This window comes from Malaya genurostris, chromosome 3, assembly GCF_030247185.1.
Source record: "Malaya genurostris strain Urasoe2022 chromosome 3, Malgen_1.1, whole genome shotgun sequence".
Lineage (NCBI taxonomy): Eukaryota > Metazoa > Arthropoda > Insecta > Diptera > Culicidae > Malaya > Malaya genurostris.
In genome coordinates this window covers 49,159,395-49,183,242 of record NC_080572.1, presented here as the reverse complement: position 1 = coordinate 49,183,242, position 23,848 = coordinate 49,159,395, and the positions used below count along the sequence as shown (strand labels likewise).

Sequence of the window (23,848 nt, the reverse complement as noted above, 5' to 3'; positions counted from 1 at the left end):
CTAAAATGTTGAAAAACAGTGTGCCGAAAGCACTCGGCCTTGCAAATAAAACAGGATGTATGAATGCAGAATAGTTTTTGCATTACAATTTTAACTTTACCACCATACATAAGATGTAACCATTAGACAGAACTTCATTTACAGTTCATTTAAAACAGCTTACGACCATTCTCTGCATGCAGATCTTTGCAGCAACCAATTTTTTTCCACAGAAATATTAATGAAACAGAAAGTCTGTCATGGTAGTAGATTGTTATAAAAATTTGGTAGCAATAGTTCAATCATGACTGGAAAAACACCAATATCAATAAAATAAAATTTTTGGTCTTCGTTCCATAGTAATTTTCTGGAGTGAGGAGGATAATTTTGATTAAGTAACCAACGAACTTCTTTGCCTATCCTTCGTTTTTCTAGAGTTAGTTCTAATACAGACAATGTATTTGAAATTTTATGGATACATCTTCAAAATTATCGTACCCATGCTTTTGGGGGCAAAATGACTTGAGTTGTGTGGGGCAAAATGCTTAAGAATTGGCTTACAAACGTTATGTATTAGTTATTATGAGAAATAATGGTGACGGAAGATAGTCACCCATGAAACTTTTACGTTTTATTTTCTTTAGTTAAGATATAGCAACATTTCCTTAGGGGGTGCGTTTTACCCCATCTACCTCTACAATTTACGAGGTTGCAGAATGCGTGAATGCTGCGCATGACACTGCAATTACTCCAACGAATACAAAGACTGGATTTCAAAAGACAGGAATTTTTCCTTTTGATCCACAAACATTTTCTGTATAGTAAATTTACTAACAGATGCTTTAGCACCGAGAACATCGTCGAAAATTCTAACATTGTTGCTACCATTGATTCAATTCAGTCTGACATGTTCTCTAATATTGACAATATTCCGTTGGCATCCATAGTGCCAAAAAAGGCAATAGAATGCTAAATAAGTGTGGATTTCTACAAGGACAAATATCCAGAAAACATACGAGGGTTCCCAGAGATCGCTACGCGCAGTGAACGCTATTCCGGAAATCGACTTTAAAGACTGTTTTGAGGATTGGAAAAAATCGTTGGCTCAAGTGTTTTGGTGCGGGGATATGTTATTGTTAAGGGGGACGATTTTGAAATTATGAACAAAGTCTGACTATTTCTTGCCCACAGTTGTATATAAAAAAGGCAAGAATTGTGTAAATCTTTATCTTCTGAACCCAATATGATTGTGATCAATGTAATTTTACTAACCTCCATGCATTTGCCGCAAATTTAAGTACTATGAAGAATATACCGTCCTAAAAATTTCACCATAACAGTAACCATCATTTGTTTCATATTTTTTTACTGTATACTTGTCTCCTTTTCAGCGTTAATACTGCAACACGCCACTCCAGTTCGCTTTCACATTGTGTATTGTGTAGTGAACAATAGAACGATCTTGAAATGAGTGAACCAAACGAACAAAAGCTATCGCCGATACGAAAGAATACATTTATTGTTGAAATAAGATGAAAATGAAATTTATGGCCGCTGACAGTCAGCATATCCCTACTAATTCATTTGACTTTTGCTGCTATTTTCAAGTGAAGCTCTCGGAATTCATCGTCAGTTGAATAATCTTATCTAGTCATTTGAAGTTTTGCTTGCTCAGTTTCGAGTGCCAAGTAGTCTACCTGCTTCAATGCCTTCGCTCTTGGTAGTAAGCCAATTCGAACGAATAGAATTATGAATGGAGTAAAGTATTAAAAATGAAAACTGAAGGAGGAAAAAATTAATTTATGTGTATTCTGTGATTGATATTTCAGCTATTTGGTTTGTATTTCATCAATTTTCTTGAACCAATTCGAATGTTTACATGAACCTCATTTGAAGGCCGCTCTCACACTATTGAAAGAGATATTTTGTCATTTCAAGAGATCAACTGACGGTGGTTAAACTGATCCTCGATTGAAGAGAAACGAGCAGTGCTTGGAAAACAAATGAACCGAATTAGAGTGAATATCCTTCATACGCTTCTTGGTTCATGAATGTACTAGCAACTGAACCATTCATCATCCACTTCTGGTCTGATGGATTTGGTTCACATTTGTTTGTGTTTGTGAATTAACGCACTACTGGACGTGGAAGGTGAGCGTATAGAAGTGGTATTAGTTGCTCATTCTCTTCCACATTACAAGGCGAAGCTACGAGCGAATATCGTTCGTTCTGCATTGTAAGCAGCCACGGCGTGGAGAACGAATGAACCTCAATATGAAAAGCTCTTTTTTGTTTCCCTTTCACATTCGGTGTATATTGATCAAACTTCGCTCGCATTCGCACTTTTGTTTGAGCTTTAATAGTGTCAGGATTGTTGTGATGACTATGGCTACAAAAAGCAAAAATCGTTCCTCAAAGGGACCAACATTGAAGTAAAAAGTGCTCAGTATGATAAGAGAGCTAATGAGAGATTATAAATAATATCAATCCCACTGCCGCTAATCTTAGTTTTAAGTACTGCTAAATGTTCATACGGCAGATAAATTATTTTTAATTCTGATTCATGAATGTCCACCAATGCTTGCAAGTGCTTGGTTTCCTTCTTTAAACAGCACACGCATTGAAGCAAACCGTATTGCGCAACATTATCGATCAAGCTAATCTTCTTCCGAAATGAGAGAAATATGCTTCAGTGCAGTGCCCATTCATTACGAAACTTTCCTTATTCCGTACACTTGAAGGAACACAAGCTCTAACTGACTCAAAAACATGAATTATAGCAACTGGTAGTGAAAGATGACGTGGAAAGTCTATTCTACAGCAGCGTGAAACCTTCTAAATTTAACTTTTTTATGCTTAAATACTTTAATGATATAAATTATTTTTACATTCAAACTCAACAGTATTCTTTGATGATGAATGGTTCACCAGCGATAGTGTGCTTGAATCACTTATACTACCGATGAATTATTTGAACGAATTGCCTATATTTGAGAGAAAAGAGAATACTGCATACTCTTTTTCAGACAGGTTCAATAGTATTAAACGTAATACGGCACACTCGTCGGCAAGTATGTATGGAATGGTTCGTTCTCCAATCTGTTCGCTCGTGTATATTTCCTGCATCGAAGCCGGTAACTCAGTCTGTTGGTATGAGTGCTGTAGCTGCGCTGATCCGTTTTGTTGCAAGTCACTCGCATTGATGAATGAATGGTGAAAGCTCTGGAAACGAGTGATGAATTGAATGCTGCCCGTTCGGGCCGTCAGCAAACATTGTGTGTGTCAGAGAGTAAAGTTTACTGCATTAGAGAGATCTTTAATGTGTTCCACATTCAGTTTCAATTGAATTGAATGAAGTTTTACAGCACTGCTTCAGACTGTGCAAAATTCGACCTTCGATACGAGAACTTGAAGGTTTGCTTAAGGAGCAAATGCATCTTGACATTAAACGTGTGCATTTACTTCAATTCAATAAGACAAATAATGTTGTTTACATTCAGTTTTATAAAGCGTTGGATGCAATTCAATTCGCAAAAGACAATAACATTAAGTACAACATTCCAGTATATATGGAAGATAGGGCTATAGATGTGCGTGTGCATGATCTTCCCTCAAGCGTCATCGATCCTTATATTCGTAAAACTATGTCCCAATACGAAGAGATTCTCTCTATCGAAAAAGAAAAGTGGAAGAACTTTTTCCTCGGTATTCTAAATGGCGTACGTTTGTTACGCATGCGCTTGAGGAGGCCTATACCTTCTTATGTGACTTTCGGTCAGGATACAAGAATCCCGTGCAAATCACTTGTTACCTATGACAATCAGATGGCCACATGTCAATATTGTCAAAAAGCTATTCACTACGGACAGCCATGTGATAAACTGAACAAGGAGACAACTACACCAAAGGACAACGGTGCTTCCTTCACACCAACCTTAAGCAACCCCAGTACACCTGTGACAGGCACCAACAAAAATGAATCATCCCCTTCAACGAATCCATCAGTATCCTGTATATAACAAAGTACACCAGCTAAAAACTTACCCTCCAACCAACCAGCAACTGCAACCAATGTACAACAAGGCGCATCTACAGCAACGAACTCAAAACTGCGAAAAATAAGGAAAACGAAAAGAAGACGGAAATCAACAACAAAATACACGCCACTCCGAGATGATGACGAAAATATACATCGGGAGGCAGGTCGACGGAAAGGAAGGTATAAATTCCGCACGGTGAGGTATGGTACCTTGTAGGTATGAACCTTAAATCCTGATCGCGATAAATTCCGGACATACAGAAAAACCTGTTTTAATCCACCTAGTGGTTTGATGATGCCGTTTTCATATTATTCATACTGTCATAATTATTACTGTGATGTTATTTAAAAAACTTTTCCTCGAATCTTAAACAGAAACAAGAAATTGTCCAGTATGCCCAAACTAGCATAATTTACAAATTGAAACAATTTCTAACGAACTTTAGACTTCTTTTTTCCTCATTTTTAACTTCACGCTATATGAGTGTTTTACAATTTAACACACTTTACCCTGTAATTTCGGAACAAGAAGTCGGATCGGGATAAAATTTAATAATTATGGGATAAGAAGACTATTCATTTGAGACTAAGTTCAAGGGGAGTGTAAAACTTGAGGAAAAAGTATTATCGCTACAGATTCGCAAACAAAGGCAGACAAAGTCATTTCATACGTTATACTGAAAAAATCTGACATTTATTTTTTATTTAAAAAAAAGAGACATGTTCAAAAATATTACAAAATTTATTCTCATATAGTTCTATATATTTTTATTCTTTCCTTGAAGGTGGTTCAATTATCCCCATGGGGATACCTGAACCATCTGACATAATATTGTAAAAAGCTGTAATTTATGTCAAAAAGCGAATTTACATTTATTGATTACATTGAATATCGAAAAGGAAGGTTTGTTTTGATTAATCGTAGGTGAAACTTATTTTATCCTAAATAATTTAAAAGATACATCAATTAACAGAAAAAGTAGTTCAAGTAGCACCACTCTCCCCTACTACGCTGCCGTTATTTTTTTTTCTATATTTGAAACATGAGTAAAACGCTGCCGGGGTTACCAGTTTTCGCCTTTCTCTATAGAAAGGTATTAGAATTGCTAGAAAACCCGACTTTCGAACGGAGCATCGGAGACCCATAGTGTTATATACAATTCGACACAGTTCGACGAGATCGGAAAATGTCTGTGTGTGTATGTGTGTATGTGTGTGTGCACTTTTAGAAGATATTTATACGCGCTCAATTTTCTCAGAGATGGCTGAACCGATTTTAACAAACTTATGCTCGTTTGAAAGCTACTGTTGGGCCATTGATCACGTTCGAAGATCAAATGGCTGTGATTTTTGGTTGCGGAGATATAATGGTATAAGTGACGTAACCGACAAAACACGTTGATTTTTACCGCTCTTATACATATAAGGGTGCCGATATTTTGGGATCCCCTCTAATTTCGTAAAGCGCTAGTGCTCAAAAGTTTAAGCACATCGAAAAATGTCCTCATGCAAAATTTGAGCTAAATCGGACATGCGTAAGGGATGCTGCCCGGCGGTTAAGGTTTGAAAATTTTCGATCTTGAAAAAGCACCATGAAATTTCCGAAATCGAAAATTATGGTGATTTTTCAAGATATATGAAAATTCCACTAAGTGGACTAAGAAGGGTTTTTTTTTTAGATTACCATCACTCTTCTCATACAAATAGGCAACGTAAATGTCAAGCACTAGTTTGGAAAAATGATGCTGACTGTGTGACATAAACACTGAAGCATGCTTTTGTGAACTACTTGAATCAATCTGAATCAATTGGTGTCAAAATTAGTATCCGAAATTATGTAATAAATGTATGAAATATATTTTCATGAGACTGTTATGAAAGAAGAGAAAGGCATTATCACACCACTAGGTGGATTAAGAAGGTTTTTTTTGTTATAATTTCCAAATTAAAATTTTAAAACTGACCTATGCATCTAGAACACATAAATAGAATATTCCTCCATTGTTTGAAACTGAAATGGAACTGAATGCTAGATATTGGAACTGGATTCCAGTACTGAGCTCTGCCGACCGAACGAAATGAGGTGCACTTGATTTATTTCCTGCTTGGTTGAACCAAATAAGGCTTGTTCGTGTCAAAATCTGGACACTCCTCAATACGCTTACTGATGACTAGACTGATTGATTGTGTAAATCGAAGATAGGGTCAAAAGTATAGCAAGTGTGAAAAGCAATCCGAATCTGTCATTTAGAAAACATGCGAAAAAAGCTTGGTTCTCGAATCGTTCGATACACGTTTGACAACAGCCAGGAAGACTGGGAGAGGAACAAAAACGTATCTCAGGAACCACCAGAAGGACACGATGGTGAACCAAATATTGCAGAAGACACAAGATCTTTCGGTACGTACTGTGGTAGTAGTTTGATTAGTCGTTTTATAACAAAATAACGACACAAACAAACTGCGTCATGGATCTGCGATTAAACGTTATACATACATATTCATTCGCTCTGCGTGTTTCGAATGGGAAAAAAATCTGATGCAGTCATCACAGTAACCTCCTTCCTCCTCACCACGCTGCCATTCATATCAACCGAAACGCCAATCACGCAAAACCTCGCTGCTTCAATTTCCGTAAGGTGTACCGATTACCCGTCACACCGAACTTTACGATAGAATCCGTATGGATCATTTTATATGGTTACATCAATTCGCGTGCCGATCCAATCGGAGTACATTTGTATGCTTTCGTGGATCATCTATATAGTGATCGCGGTAACACATCTGGCTGTGCACTACAAACCCCCTTAGTTTGCAGCACTACGATGATGACGTACCACAGGCCGCTAGCCCGGACTGGATGCCGTACATTGTCCGATCCAAAGTGGTCCTCTTTAGTCAAATTACGCAAATTGGAATCGAATGATCCGCTTTCGGAACCGTGACAGGAGCCAAATCGCGACTTGGTGGCCAGATTTGCAACCATGTGCTGGTTTTGCATTTGCAACTACACCGATCGCTGCCCCCGGAGTTGGGTTAAGTTTTACGCTTCATTCATCACGGCTCCAAAAGACGAGCTCTTCTGGCCCCCGTACCAACCGACTACCGTGTCAATCAGCGCTACCTGGTTGACGTTAAGACGTGAACATTGGTCACGATCGAAACCAGAACAGTATACTCCGATGTTATGTGAATGATTTCATTAGGCGTATGGATTAGTGTGCATATGGAACTCATTGGAAATTTTACAACCAAATAATTGCTGTGGCAAATTCTTCACTTGCAATTATGTACTGGATTTACTATGGATACTTTTCCTAATGAAAACATTTCATATGAGATTTGAACAGGTGGTTGCAATTCTCATACAACAAAATAAATAATAGTCACTGGCTCGTAAGTACTCTCACTTGCCGGAATGATTTTTTCTGCAATGCTGTGATTCGGAAGACATGGTGGATGATTGTCTGTTTTAAATGGACCGCCCGGCCGTGGCACAAAAACTGGCTATCGAAGATTCGGAAGAGCATAAAGCACCGACCCGGTCGGACGGTTCAATGGCTGCGAAAGTGTTGGGGCGCGTGGAGACCCAGTGCCAAGGTAACCCCAAACCTGCAAGCAGAGTACCCTTCAACACCATTTGCTTCAATTCAGCGTCGTGCAGATGAAGTTTGTGTCGGGAAAAATCTTTCAAGGTGAATATAAATGACGTTAAGTGGGCTTTGTAAAACGACCATCAAAAGCGAGCCGAATCTGACGGAAAAAGCTCTGCTGCGACGATCAGGTCCAATTATCTGTGTGTGTGTATGCATATTCGTTCTAACGAGGCAGCGAAATTTGCACCTAACCCCAGCATATTGCTGTTATTTATGGTCGTAGCCGAAAATTGTTACAGGCCCCAACTTGAACGCTCAGAATAAAATTATGCTCTTATGCTAAAGACGTGGAATTTGATACCCGCGCGCAAATCTCGCGTGTAACGAAATGCCATCTCGAAGAAGAGAACATGCTGTGAGTTAATCAAAACTTTCCCTCGGGGCCAGCTGTAACTCTCGTGGGACCTGACATTGGACCGGCGAGAACGGCTACAGGCGATGAACCCTGTTCAGCCGAAACGCGAGGACTTCATTAGGCTGTACGGGAACGAATGCGATTCTGGCCACTCGAATTGCTCCCTTCGCTTCGATTTTATCCTTGCACATCTCCGTTCTGTCAAAACCAGCACAGCGTTAAATATGGGCGTCCATATTTCATCGGACATTTTAATCCTAATTTAATTTATTCCCAGTTGTAGCAGTATTGTTTTCCTTCTTTTTCGGAAGTCCACTGTATGAAGATGTCGACCAAGTTCGTTTCGTTTTGTCTGAAGTGGGCTCGATTTCGGAGTCATTGGAACATCTGAGACGAACGATCATCGCTAATGAGAGATGCACGAAAGTGAGGATAAATTTCAAAAACTATTCTACTGGGCCATCCGAAAGTGAATTATCGGTGTCGACATTTTTGTTTATTTATTTTTATGGTTTACTTGCTACTCGCACAGAGGACTGGTTCATTATAAATACTTTTGCAGCCAACGTCATAAAGCAAAAATCACTCGTTTATTTGCTTTATTATCTCTTTTGATGAGCACCGTTTCGAAGGGCCAAACGAAGAAGATGTCGATTCTGAGTACTGTATTCGTATTTTCTCGTAATATTTTTTTTTAAATTATTGATAACGAATATTGTTTTGAAATTATTATGGGTACCGTTTTGCGGGTTAAACAGAAAGGCCGCGCCATTTAGCTGAGGTCATTAGGCGTGCCCTTGTCAGTAACAAGATTCCACAAGCCGTAGAAAATTATTGATGTTGAACTTCTATCGTCAAAACGAGAAACGACAGTCAAACCAACAACCGCAGCATTTTCTCCAGTGTGCGATTTTTGCGGGTTCTGTTCGAAGTCATTTGAATCTCAATTTACACCTTCTTTCACCCACCTGATAGACAATATGTTGGAAGGTGTATTTTCAAGCTTAGCTCGTTCTCTGAGAATATAAAAGAGTTTTTGAGTTAGTTCTAGCCGTCGTTGTTTATCGAAACTCGGCTCGAGTGGCTGTGGCTTTGCGGTACACAGCCCACACTCCGCCCAAATGCTAATGATAGGTCGATGAGTTTACAAATACATTAGTAGAACACGGTGTTTTGACGTCAGATCTTCAGACGGTTAAGTTCTGAACGCCACTGAATTTGTCAAGATTTTGCATCTACTGTTGTGGCTTTGGTTGTGTTTGATAGCATTCCTCTTTGAAAGCATTTCGTTGGCCTGATTAAGTGCACAGTAGTATCTAATATATTCTAATTACACGAAATAAACCATAAATTATTGAAGTCAAATGGGTCAGAATTCGTAAAATCGCCCAGCAAAAAAAAAATATATTCTAGATAATACTGAAAGTTAATGTAATTTTTGGTCACTTTTTTAACAAAATCATACCAATTTTAACAATTTTTTTTTGTTTCGATTAGAGAAGTTTTAACCTTAAGGTCATTCACCTCTTCGGGCCAGAAAAACTTTCTGACCCTATGTGCGGGGTTGGGAATCAAACCCAGGCGGGCTACTTGAAAGGCATCGACTAGCCCATCACGCTATATTCGTCCTCGATTTTTTTCAACAAATAAACATATTATACACATCAAACTTTTACATATCACATATAATTATTGAATTTAATTTTATTGTATTCAAATAAAGGTGGATTGCTAATGTGAGAGACATAAAGACTGTCCCAGAAAGTATGGACGCACATTGATTTCGCTGTAAATAATTCACAAGTGTTTCTGTAAATAATTCACAAGAAATTCAAATTTTATTCGATATACTGATAATATTTGACTACAACAACAGAATATTATTCTCAACTTTTGCTACTTAGCCATTGTAGACTAGCTGGCGCACCTTCTTGTGAACGTTCCTCATTAAATTCCGTACAGACTTCTTGGCGACAAGTTTTGACTCTTTTTTTCCAATCTTTTTCGAACTGTTGAATGATTTCGGCCGCCGAGACATGTTTCCTAAGATGTGCCTTCGTTAATGCCCAAAATTCCTCAATTGGTCGAAGTTGTGGGTAATTTGGTGGATTCATGTCTTTTGGGACGAAAGTGACATTTTTGGTAGTATACCATTCTACCGTTGATTTCGAGTAGTGGTAAGAAGCAAGATCTGGCCAGAAGACAACAGGATCCTTGTGACTTCGAATCAGGGGTAAAAGTCGTTTTTGTAAACATTCCTTGATGTAAATTTCGCTGTTCATTGAAGCAGTGGTGATGAAGGGTTTCGAAATCTTACCGCAGCTACAAAATTGCTTGTCAGACCATAGCTTTCTTACCAAATTTTTCGACTTCAATCGATGTCTCGGACTGGTTTAACACTTGCCCTTTTCGCACCGTATAATATTGTGGTCCCGGCAAGGATTTGTAATCGAGTTTCACGTAGGTTTCGTCTTCCATGATTATGCAGTTCAAATTTCCAGCAAGAATCGTATCTTCCTGATTCCTATAGGTTCGAAGATTCAAACGTTCTTTAGCACGAAGAACATTTGATTTCGAAGTGCCCACTTTTTTGGCCACATCCCGAACTGAAACTTCCTTCTTTTGCTCGAATGCCGTTTATACGTTTATTCAACTGAGGGTTAGCAGGACCTTTTTTTCGACCCGTTTTCGGTCTATCCTCAAAGGTGTTATTCTCACCGAACTTCCTGATTGCATTTCGCACGGCTTTTTCACTTATTTCTTCCATTTTTGCTATCTTTCTCAGTGACAGTCCACGTTCTGTGCACCATTTGTACACAATTTTTTCGACGTTGTTTTACTGAAAGTCCACGCATTTCGAAACAAACTAATGAAAACGAATAAACAACTGCACAAGTGGTTAGAGAAGAGTGTAAACAACAGGACGCAGCCATAAACATTGACAGATTCTGAACCATTGCGAAATGGCAGCGGTTTTTGGTTGCGTACATACTTTCTGGGACTGTCTTCAGCTGTTGCAAACATTACACAAACTTTTAATTAAAGTTTTTTTATATATTTTATTTCCAAGCACATGCTTGCAGAACGATACTGAAAATAACAGTGTTGAATTATTGAATTCAACTTTTCCAAATTCAACTTTTCCACATTTCTGGCTACCTAGAGTTGAATCTATTCAAGGCTTCAATCTTCAAGGCTACCTGAATAACTAACATCTTGGATCTTTAAAACGAACCAAATTCTAAATAACGTAAACTTTTTTTTACGAATCCCCGTTTAGTTCGTAAATGGAAGTGTCGGTTTACATATTTTGATCGTTTGGTCACCCGAACCCTAAATATCTTAATTATCAATAGTATATTTTCAAGATACTATTATTCAAGATACTATTATACTAACAACTTTTATGGATTTCATGCGAAGAATTGAAACGTCGTCTTAGTTCTGGAGGAACCCTAATGCTTCTACAACCACTTCATTCAACTTTTCCGATAAACAAGTCTAGCGCCAAACACGCAACCACTTAGAGCAGATCGAACCTGATCAACGCCAACCTCTGTGCTATTGTGCATACAGGCAGCAATTCAAAGTGGTTTTGGATGAATGGTCGGTGGCTTGTTCGGTCCGTGCTCCAAGTATCGAACTGTTTTGGGGGACCCGCACACACCAGAGGACAGCTCCCACCGGCGAGAGATGATGGGGAGAGCGAGATCGTCAAAAAGCGACTCTGGGGTTCTCTGCTGCTCCTGCTGCTGCTAGCAATACTTGTTCTCGTCGGATCCGCTGTATTGTATTAGGTGTGATAGTGCTGGAGAACCGACGGTACACAGGCAGGTATTCAGATATGCGGCATCGGCAGCGTGCGACTTTGATTTGTAAATTTTTCGCAGTCTCAGTTCGATCGCGGTGTCGCGTGCACTTGTTTTGCTGTACGAGTACGACTAGTTGCTCTGGAGGTTTGCCTAGTTTAGTTCGAAGTTTTTTTTCCTGCTGCATTCTATCTCAAGTTCCATGGTGTTGCGTTCTTTTGTCCAGACGAAGCTGGCACATTTGTGAACTTTTCTTGATTTTGTTCGGAGTTGTGTGATTTGTTTCAGTGGTTTTGTAGGATTTCGTTCAGCTCGGAACGAAAACGTACCATTTTCGAGTACTAATTGTGACAAAGCGACGATTTCAACTATCTGCCGCTCTTCGAAGGCAAACCACGAACCCGATAAAGGAAGGCGATTGGCGTAAATAAATTAGCGACCTTTGCTTCGGTGTGCAAATTATACATTGATTGGATTGCCTTGAAGTATATAGTGCTATTCAAAGTAGTGTGAACAAACAAATGCGTGAGTGATTTCTTACAGTATTACGAGTGATTTCGATCAGTGTCACAACTGGCAACTTTGAAATTTGAAAATTAAATTCAAGCGCTGTTCAAGGACCAGCGACGAGTGGGCGTTTCTTGGTTTACGAGGTTTTTCGTTTGAATAAAAAAAAACATACAATTACGTTTTATAAATGCTATTGAAATTCAAGTGGAAATAACTGATTGGACTGGTTTTGATCTAGTGTTTTGGAGTTTTTGAAACAATTTATCTAGGTAAGTCGCTGTTAATTAGAAACGTTACATTTACAAATGTTATCCAGACAGAAAATTTGAGGGTCACGTTATGTTCTTTCTGCTTTGTAGAATCAAAACTAAACGGTTTTGTGCGAAACATGACCGATCACGATGACATTAAACATGCAATTCTAAAGCTAAAGTTTGCATTTTAAGAAGTTAGAAGCTTCAATTACTAATATATTATCGTCAAGTGCGTTCAAGAAGTACCTGTTTTCGTTGGCAAATAGAGATTTCTGCACATGATAAGCACCACCGTTGATTCGTTCGCTATGTTTGATACCTGTTATTGCTGTACATGAAGTCGACAATAAATTGGTGTTTTCGATTAGCCTGCTTTCTCTACGGATTTACTTCTGAGAATTTATGTATTTTAGATTATTGCTTGAAAAAACTACAGAAAATTGAAATCGAGAATTACTCAATTATGATTATATAATTTTTGAATGTCAAATTAAAGAAAATTCTCCCCGGTTTTCCTTATCATAATTCAATAATACAATCTAATTGACACCGATTGATATCTACTCTTTGATAAACTGCATTCTTCACTGGAATCACTGATGCCGTACGATATTTAAAGTACAAAACGCTGTTCAAGCTACTCAAATTAGTTTGCACGAACGATGAAACGAGTCGTTTCATTCTGACTTTTAATAACAAAACTAACTGTGGGTAATGTCAGAAACAATACTACATGATCGCCGACGTGGACATGCCCACTAGCTCGTGCTACTCGAACTTGGAAATGCAAATGACCTAAATACTACTAGACAACACAGAAAGTTACCATCTTGGATTCGAAAATAGCTCAAAACATTTTTTTTACATCTATTCGTTATACCCCTGTTAATTATATTGATACTGATGAAATCACTTAATTAGGCGCTTAAAATTGCTGCTATTCTGAGCCCACAACCCCCTCGTTCACCGGTGTACCAAAATAATAGCGAACTGCAGTGCACTGAACACCCTCACAAACAAACACGATGTGCAGCGAAGAACTGGCTTGACATATTTATCATACAGCGTCGCACTGCACACTGACCAGTTGACTACTCGTCGAACGAATGGCGAAGGAATCGTTTTGGAATAAAAAACGTACTTTATCCACCTAGCAGTGAGATGATGCCTTTTTTTTCGATGTACACGTTTTCTGCATCAATATTTGTTTGTCTGTCAAAAATTGTGATTAGAATGAATGGTAATCGATTGGTAAATTATTAAAATGAATAGGACAAAAAATTCATTTAAATAAACAGGACAATTTCAATAAATACTCAATTCAAGAAAATATATTTGAGTGATATGAAAATTTCGTTTTTTCCGTTGAAGATAATTACAATTGATATAGTTATAATGATGTATCGGTTATCACTTTGAATTCGAAGATGATGCAGAATTTCCAGTATAAGGTTTAACACGTCACATACGATGCATGCTGAAATGTATTGTATTCAATCTTTCAAGCCCTCTGATAAGTTTGTATTGAAAATTGTGTCTAATTTAGATTCTAAGCGTTATTTCATTGTGCTTTGTTTCCTACTATTGAGATATGACGAAAATGGACTACACAAATATATCGATATTCATCTAAATTTGAAATATTTGAATATTTATTTTTCAAGCCCTCTGATAAGTTTGTATTGAAAATTGTGTCTAATTTAGATTCTAAGCGTTATTTCATTGTGCTTTGTTTCCTACTATTGAGATATGACGAAAATGGACTACACAAATATATCGATATTTATCTAAATTTGAAATATTTGAATATTTAGTTCTCAAAGAAAATTGTGACAGATAATGTCAAAAACCTGTTTTAATTCACCTAGTGATGGGAAGTGTGATACACACGGTAAAATCATGCTGCAGCGTAGTGACTCTTCTCTACATTCAACCAAAGTGGTCTAAAAAACAATTTTCCACACTTGACTGAGAGCTTCTATCGCACAATCTATACACACAAGATCTGGCACCTTCCAATTACTATCCTTTTTCATCAATGGGACACGGACTGACTGAGCAACACAAGTTTTCGAAGATTTACAAAAATGACTTCAAGGATGGATGGCAAAATAAGTTGAAGATTTGTTTTACAATGGTATCCATCAATTGCCAAAGAGATGTACAGAATGCGCTGGGGCGAGAACACAAAATATTTCTTCATCGTTCTTGAATACGCGATTCTCTTCGATGCACAAAAAACGACATTTTAAACTTGTGCACCTGGTAAATCCGTCTTCCGGTTCCGGAATTTTAGAGTGATATGTATTGAAATAATGTTTTAAAAACTTTAATTCAAATGAAAGGTTCAACTTACCATGAAAAATTCTGAATTTTAACATCCGGATCCGCAAATACAGAGTGTTTTGTGTGAAAGTTTCAATTTTAAGACTCTTCTTTCCCAAGTGAAACTGTGAAGAGAAGACTAAGAATCGGATAGGGAATATTGCTTCTTAGAACCGAAGTGAATATACATCGACCGATTATAACGCAATTCGTCGTTTGTGGGTCGGGTAATTAGCATAATAATATAACGGGTAATGAGCATAATATGAGTAAAATATTTGAAGAATTTTCTGTGAAATTGTGAACGAAACTCTGGAAGTTATGGACCTTTATCTATGGCTATCTCAATCTACGAAGAAGCAAGAGCTTGGCGTACAGGCCCAAGATTTCTACTTCGATTGACTTCAAAACTTGACAAAACATTCTTAAAATGTTTCGTTATAATAAATTATAAAAGAAAAATCATGATCTTTTGAAAATATTAGACCCTACGGGCTCCCTGGAGTAATTAATTGTTTCCATTGATTTTATAGAAAAAAAAACTTTAAACGCGTTTTCCTCGAAAGCAGGTTTTGAAAGTCCGTGTCCATCGTCATTCAAAAACTACTGCACCATTTTTTTCAAATTTTGCACACATTTTCTACATATAAAAAACAGACCCCAACGTTTTCCTTTTCGTTGTTTGTTACTTTGTGGAGGTTTAACAGCTACAAAATGGCGGATTTTTTCGTGAAAAATCGTAGTATTCACTTTGAACAACCACCAAAAATCAATAAAATCAAACAGAAACGTTGGGTTCTAGAAAAACTTCTACTCTAACTATGCTGCATTAATTTGTTCACTTCTGATTAGTCTGCGCTGAGATACAGTGGACACCGCAAATCATGACTTTTAAGAAGCGTTCTCGAAAATGCCTCTCTCACCGACTTATTTCTCAATACTTTTCCACGAAAAAATTACGAAATGTTGTTCGAATGATGCAAAACATTTGAATTTATTTTGTTGATCGATAATTCTGGAAAAATATGTTCATCGTTTAGACCATAAACCACCCCACCCCCCCACCAAATCAAAAGGTTTGTTAATTTTTTTTCCTAAAATTAAGTAACAAATTTTTTCAGTTTGCATATGTTGCTAGTTGATGATCGAGTAAACTCACTTTAGTTATACTGGTGTCCGGTAATAAGAGTATCGGAAACACTTAAAAATGGCTCAACCGATTTTCACAATCCGAGGTTCAAATGAAACGTTTTACAATCTCATATGTAGCTGTTAAATTTTATGCAGATTCAGTTTTTGGTTTCCGAACTACAGAATGATGAATGTTTAAAATTTCGAACCGTCATTTAGTGTAACGTTGCAAAAAATCTATTTTTTTTATTAGACTCAAAACAATTTCAATTTATAGGTTATGTTAGTTGCTGACTAAAGACTGTCTCAGAAAGTATGGACGCACATTGATTTCGCTGTAAATAATTCACAAGTGTTTCTGTAAATAATTCACAAGATATTCAAATTTTATTCGATATACTGATAATATTAGACTACAACAACAGAATATTATTCTCAACATTTTCTACTTAGCCATTGTAGACTAGCTGGCGCACCTTCTTGCGAACGTTCCTCATTAAATTCCGTATAGACTTCTCGACGACAAGTTTTGACACTTTTTTCCAATCTTTTTCGATCTGTTGAATGGTTTCGGCTGCCGAGACATGTTTCCTAAGATGTGCCTTCGTTAATGCCCAAAATTCCTCAATTGGTCGAAGTTGTGGGCAATTTGGTGGATTCATGTCTTTTGGGACGAAAGTGACATTTTTGGTAGTATACCATTCTGCTGTTGATTTCGAGTAATGGCAAGAAGCAAGATCTGGCCAGAAGATAACAGGATCCTTGTAACTTCGAATCATGGGTAGAAGTCGTTTTTGTAAACATTCCTTGGTGTATATTTCGCTGTTCATTGAAGCAGTGGTGATAAAGGGTTTCGAAATCTTACCGCAGCTACAAAATTGCTTGCCAGACCATAGCTTTCTTACCAAATTTTTCGACTTCAACCGATGTCCCGGACTGGTTTAACACTTGCCCTTCTCGCACCGTATAATATTGTGGTCCCGGCAGGGGTTTGTAATCGAGTTTCACGTTGGTTTCGTCGTCCACGATTATGCAGTTCAAATTTCCAGCAAGAATCGTATTGTACAGCTTTTGAACCCTCGGCCTGATCGATGCTTCTTGTTTCGGACTACGTTTTGGTTGTTTCTGCTTCTTATAGGCTCGAAGATTCAAACGTTCTTTAGCACGAAGAACATTTGACTTCGAAGTGCCCGCTTTTTTGGCCACATCCCGAACTGAAACCTCCTTCTTTTGCTCGAACGCCTTCAATATACGTTTATCCAACTGAGGGTTAGCAGGACCTTTTTTTCGACTCGTTTTCGGTTTATCCTCAAAGGTGTTATCCTCACCGAACATTCTGATTGCATTTCGCACGGCTTTTTCACTACTCCTTCCATTTTTGCTATCTTTCTCAGTGACAGTTCGCGTTCTGTGCACCATTTGTACATAATTTTTCGACGTTGTTCTGCTAAAAGTCTACGCATTTCGAAACAAATTAATGGAAACGAATTAACAACTGCAAAAGTGGTTAAAGAAGAGTGTTAACTACAGGACGCAGCCATAAAAATTGACAGATTCTGATCCATTGCGAAATGACAGCGGTTTTTGGTTGCGTTCATACTTTCTGGGACTGTCTTTACACGAACTGACAATGGCTTTACATGGTGATTTAAAACCGTCACTTGGAGCGGCGATGCAGAAAACGTGAAAACGTCTTCTGATTTTTGTTAAAAACTGTTTCATTATGTAGATTATATTACACAGATAAAAGATTTTGTTAAGTTACATCTATTTTCATGCACATACCCAGGAAATTGAATATATAATTACATCATAGTTGTCTATTTTGCAATGTACTTTTAAAGCAAAATTAATTGATAATTTAAGTCTATTAATTGAAAAATCAATGTATTCCAATATAGTTTTACATCGATGATGGTTTTCAATCAAGTTTTCGATTCAACTATCTTATATTTCAATATTTCAATATTGATCAATATATAGTATTGATTAACATGTCGTGAAATTCATGTTATAGCGATGCTCAATTCGCTTTTCCGCAAGTACCGGGAATAGTGGTTAAGATCTTTAAAATGGAAATCACTTAATTTCTCATGGACAACTGAGCCGATTTTTACACACACTTAAAAAAAAATCCCTGTGATTTTACATCTTATTAGATGCACATAAATGGAGCGTCGCAGTTCACGCAAATTCACGTGGAAGAACATTTAATATTGTGTCTAAAACTCCATGACATAAAATTCGTTGTAATAAGAAAAGAACACTGATAGCAACCGCCGCGACTTGAACCGAGAATCATTGGATCGCAAGTAAGTCTGTTAATCGACTGAGCCACAGAAGCACACATCTGCATGGCTGGTAAAAGGAGCAATGCATACAGTCACTCCTGCTAGCAGAATGCAAGTTACAGTCGAAACCAGTAAAATTCAAGCTAATCTAACATTAAGTAATTACAAATGAAATTTTCCGTCATTTGATAAATTTGGTATTTATGAATTACATCGTAAGAGGAATTAAGCCACCTGTATTATTATTTTTTTTTGGTGTGCAGGTTCAAGGTAATTATTCACACTAAAAAGTGTTCACGACTCAACTGAATGAGATTCTTAGCAGCTCCTGAAATGCATTGTTCATCTTTTAAGTAGCTTGAAAGTTCTCTTGGAACCCGTTCTGTACACACTTAAATAAATCTTGTGATTTTACATCTTATTAGCTGCACATAAATGGAGCGTCGCAGCTCACACAAATTTACGTGGAAGAACATTTAATATTGTGTCTAAAACTCCATGACATGAAATGCATTGAAATAAAAAAAAATAGAATACTGATAGCAACCGCCGCGACTCATTGAATCGCACATATGTCTGTTAATCGACTGAGCCACAGAAGCATGCATCTGCTTGTCTGGCTAGCAGCACGCAAGTTACAGTCGAGACCAGTAAAATTCAAGCGAATCTAACATTAAGTCATTACAAATATAATTTTCCGTCATTTGCTCTTTATGAAATACATCGTATGACGGATTAAGTCACCTGTAAAATTCTAATTTTATTGGAGTGTACTTTCAAGTTACCCAATAAGATACGTCTTTTGAGCGAGAAAGTTCATGCAGAACTTGTTCTGTACTTCCAAGTTGTCAAAAGTTCCTCGTTTATGTTCCAAAAGTTAATGAAAATTTTAATTTGAGCGCTAAATGAGCGGGTTTACTCTCCGCACTCAAAAAACTTCTTATGTTAGTGCCAGTTGATAACGAAAGCTTCAAACGTATTAGTTTGATAAAGTTATCTCATCAACAAGTTATTTAAAATACAAACTTTCTTTACGAAACAAAATAGCGTTTTTAATCCTCCCGATTTAGCATAGCATTAGCCTAACATATTCCCGTGGTACGGACCAACAGAAAACAAAATCTAAAAGTTTGCGCTCGCAAATCTACACCATAAGTAAACCGTGTTTGGCGATAATTTCGCCTCAATCAGCAACAATCGATAGGATATCGGATTGACATGGTCATTATTTATGAGTATAATCAATATGCACGAGGCAGGCTAAATGAAGTTTTACTGTTTCGTTTAAAAATCATCTTTCTCACGCCCTCGACACCAGTTGCTTTTTCCCTCTCCGGATCCCGAATCGGAGGTCGTTACGACCGTACCTGTGCTGGTTTGAAAAATACCAAATTCATTCAGACACCAATCCCATCACCAACCGATGATCGCAAATTAATTTCCACACTTGCTCGTTGGTAGGTGAGCTGCAAAAGGACCATTGTCTCCGATCGAGTACGGTATAGGAAAAGACGAGCCAGAAATGGTATAAAAAGTACATTTATTATCTCATTATACCCGTTTCCGATTTTCGGCTGATTTTATGTCGTCGTTTTGTTTTTCTTTCGCTATGTTTTGCGGTTTGTGCCCTTTACCGACCGAAAACAACACAATGACGAATAATATGTGAAGATAGACGTTAGACAAAACGCCTGCTTCCATCAATACGGGAGAGAGTTACGTGAGAGATAGTGTGTGTGAGAGAGAAGGAGAGAAAGAAAAAAAAGTGCGCATGAAACACAATCCACTCAATCAATCTTTTCGTGCGGATATATTCAATGAAGACGGTCTTTCCTCTCTGTTGCTGATCAATCTCGCGAAAAGAGTGGAATGAATAAAAAATGTGTCTGACTGATAAAAATCACTGAGCATCAGAACGTGGTGTAAAAACAACAAAAACCGTTTTTTTGTTTGAACTCAAGAAATTATGAGTCCAGAAGAATAGCGTTTTTGTACAGTATATGAAAACCATAGTTAATATCGTGATACGCATCATTAAGTTATTATTCACTGTATCAATTTGTTTGGTTCTATGACAGCGATGATGATATAATGAACTTCCACCGTTAGGCGATTTTAATGATCGGGGATTTTTTTGCTTTTTGCCTTTTTCATATAGAAAGGCTATGCAATCGCTCAAAGATGGCGTAACCGATTTTCACAAACTTAGATTTAAATAAGAGGTCTTAGGATCCCTTAAAGTTTTCCTGAATTTCATTTGGATCCGACTACCGGTACCGGAATAACAAGGAAATATGTGCAAATTTATGAAAACATGCTCACTCAATTTTCTTGGAACTTTCTTAACCGATAATAGTGAAGAAAAGCTCAAAAAACGGAACTCACTTCGATTTCTCAGCAACAGATAAACCGATTTCCACGAATCATGATTCAAATTCAAAAGCTCTCATTGTCTTTGAATATACTGTGAAATTTCATCATCCGACTTCCGGTTCCGAAGTTATAGAGCGATGAGTGTCAAAACATTTAAATGGTCACTCAAAATGACGATGCAAAACTGTTGGTACGCGTTGGTACGTGCGGCTTTGCTTCGTTAGCAGAGTGCTTTGTTCAATTTCGTATAGCGTGCAGGTGAAAAAAATGTATGTTTGTAAATCTTTTATTCAATATGTACCTACTTGTTAGTATTATCACAGAATCATGATAACGATGCTTTTTTATAAAAGCATATCTCATATGGAAAGTTTATATAATCCCTTGAAAAAATTCTATATCATTCGACACAGTTCATCGAGCTGAGCAATGTATGTGTCTGTGTGTGAGTATGTGTCAAATAATGTCACTCATAAAATAAAAAATCTCATAGTATCATAGGTTGCTATTGAATTTCATCATGCTTTCATAGGGTAAAGTGTGTTTAAAATTGCACACCGTCGCTTAGAGCGACGATGCAAGAAAGGGTAAAATACTTCCTGGTTATGGCTCAAAACTGATTCAATTTGTAGGCTATATTAGTTACTTACTGAACGAACCGATTCCGGCTATACTGGTTCTCTTGGTTCCCGGTTCCAGAAATACCGGAAATAGTGGTCAAAAACTCTAAAACGAGACACACTCAATTTTCTCAGAGATGATTTGATCGATTTCCTCAAACTTTGGCTCAAATCATCCGGTTCCGACTTTCAGCTCAGATGCAAAATAATCAAAAATTCTTATATACTTGACATAACTAATTATAAGTTGAAAAGGTTATGTTCGTTCATACCCAAAGAAAGTTTCTCATTTTTTCAAGATTGAAACAAAAATTTCTTGACAGTATCTTCTAATGATATTTTTGGAAATATAAGTAATTTTAGAGAGGCATCATTACACCTTCAGGTGAATTAAAAAAGTTTTTTGTTATTAAATTCTGTTGTACATTTGATAATGATAGTCATAGTTGATCAATTTTCGGGTGTAAAGCAATTGACAAATGCTCCCGTGTCCAATCTCTGTACTGCTAACGCTTCGAAGATCTATTGGAATGAATATTTTTTAGATGTAACATTTACTGTTAAAATACGATCGTGCAACGTTTCACAATAAGAAAGTATTTATACCTATTGGATGGACGGTGGAGTCGTAATTATTAAGTTCTAATCTCAATGCGCTGGTGAGCATCTAAATTTCTTAAAAAGTGCAAAAACTCACAATACATTCTGATCTTTTCCGACGATATAGTCATAGAATTGACGTATTAACCGCACTTGTTTTTGATATGCACTTAGTTTTCTCTGAGGCGGCTGAACTGTGTGTGTGTGTGTGTGTGTGTGTGTGTGTGTGTGTGTGTGTGTGTGTGTGTGTGTGTGTGTGTGTGTGTGTGTGTGTGTGTGTGTGTGTGTGTGTGTGTGTGTGTGTGTGTGTGTGTGTGTGTGTGTGTGTGTGTGTGTGTGTGTGTGTGTGTGTGTGTGTGTGTGTGTGTGTGTGTGTGTGTGTGTGTGTGTGTGTGTGTGTGTGTGTGTGTGTGTGTGTGTGTGTGTGTGTGTGTGTGTGTGTGTGTGTGTGTGTGTGTGTGTGTGTGTGTGTGTGTGTGTGTGTGTGTTTGTGTGTGCACTTTTCGAAGATATTTGAACGCACTCAATTTTCTCAGAGATGGCTGAACCGATTTTAACAAACTTGGGCACGTTTGAAAGCTACTGTCGGTCCATTGTTTGAAAAAACGATACCGAGCATGTGACATAAACACTGAAGCATGCTTTTGTGAACCACTCGAATCAATCTGAATTAATTGGTGTCAAAAATGAGCCAAAATTAGTGTCAGAAATTATTTCATTAAATGATAAAAAAAATCATGAGACTGCTTTGAAGAAAGAGAATGGCATTATCACACCACTAGGTTGAACGGAACTGGACTTTGTGATGAGGATCTTACACCAACATAATAGTAACAACAAACCTTCTGTTTGGTATAATGCCTCCAACGCTCAGATCGCGTTCTCATTAGTGTTTTGGACGACGAGGCGAGCAGTCGCTTGCAACCAGCAGCAGTAGGGAACTGAATTTTGTATTAATTTCCACAACAGAATGCTAAAATTGAATACAAAATCCGGACTTAATAACTGGTTTAGAATTTATTTTCACCCTTTTGGTTTCAGAATTTAGCCTCAGTTTCACAAGCTCAAAATTAAAAACTATGATTCTGGAACTGAATCCTTGAATATCTTGACTAAATTTTGGAACTGATTTTAGTTCGTTAAATTGTGTTCGGGATTCGAATCCAGAATTCTGATTCAGGCTTTCAACTGCAGAATTCTGGAATATGAATTTTCGATCTGAATTCTAGAACTAAATGAATTTTAGAATTGACTTCTTACCAGAAATTCATTCCTGAATTCAGTTTTAGAATTCAATTCCTAAATTCAGTTTTAGAATTCATTTCCAGAATTTGGAACTTACATGCTATAACAAAATTCGAAACATGGGATGATGAAGTTTGATTTTGGAACTGCGTTCAGTACCTTTATTACGGTTTGGAATTCAAGTTCAGAATTCAGCTCTACAACTAAACTCTGAAATGAGTTCAGTTCCACAATTCTAGAACTAAATTTATGACCTGATTTCTTGATCTGTACTCTGAACCTAAATTTCGCCACTGAATTCTGAACCTGTCACAAATTTCGAATTTAGTACTTGGATCCAGTTCCAGAACTCAAAAATTAAATTAAATGATGGCTAAAATTCTACGGTTGTAAACATTGAATAAATTCCGAAAATAGATTCATTTGAGAACCATCAAAATTTTCGCAAAGGATTATGCGAAGTATACCTCTACAATCAAAATCTATATAAAAAAACTACACAAAAGCGTACTTAGCTCTACAAAAAAACAACTATTTGTTTCGTATTATCTAATTGTATGGTAGAATATATTTGTCGTTATTAGAACTTTCTTTAGCATAGATGCACCGTTACAATTCTGTAAGCGGAAAAATAAAAGTGGAAAGATTCACACAATATACT

General features: G+C 37.2%; 1 protein-coding gene across 1 annotated transcript in view; it reads left to right on the top strand.

Annotated features, from left to right (window-relative positions):
* Positions 1-11,903: 11,903 nt before the first annotated feature.
* Positions 11,904-23,848, top strand: part of LOC131434641 (uncharacterized) — a 91,468-nt gene continuing 79,523 nt past the window's right edge. The window contains exon 1 of the mRNA XM_058601576.1: positions 11,904-12,617. The gene's annotated coding sequence lies outside the window, so the exon portion shown is untranslated. The remainder of the gene's footprint in view (positions 12,618-23,848) is intronic.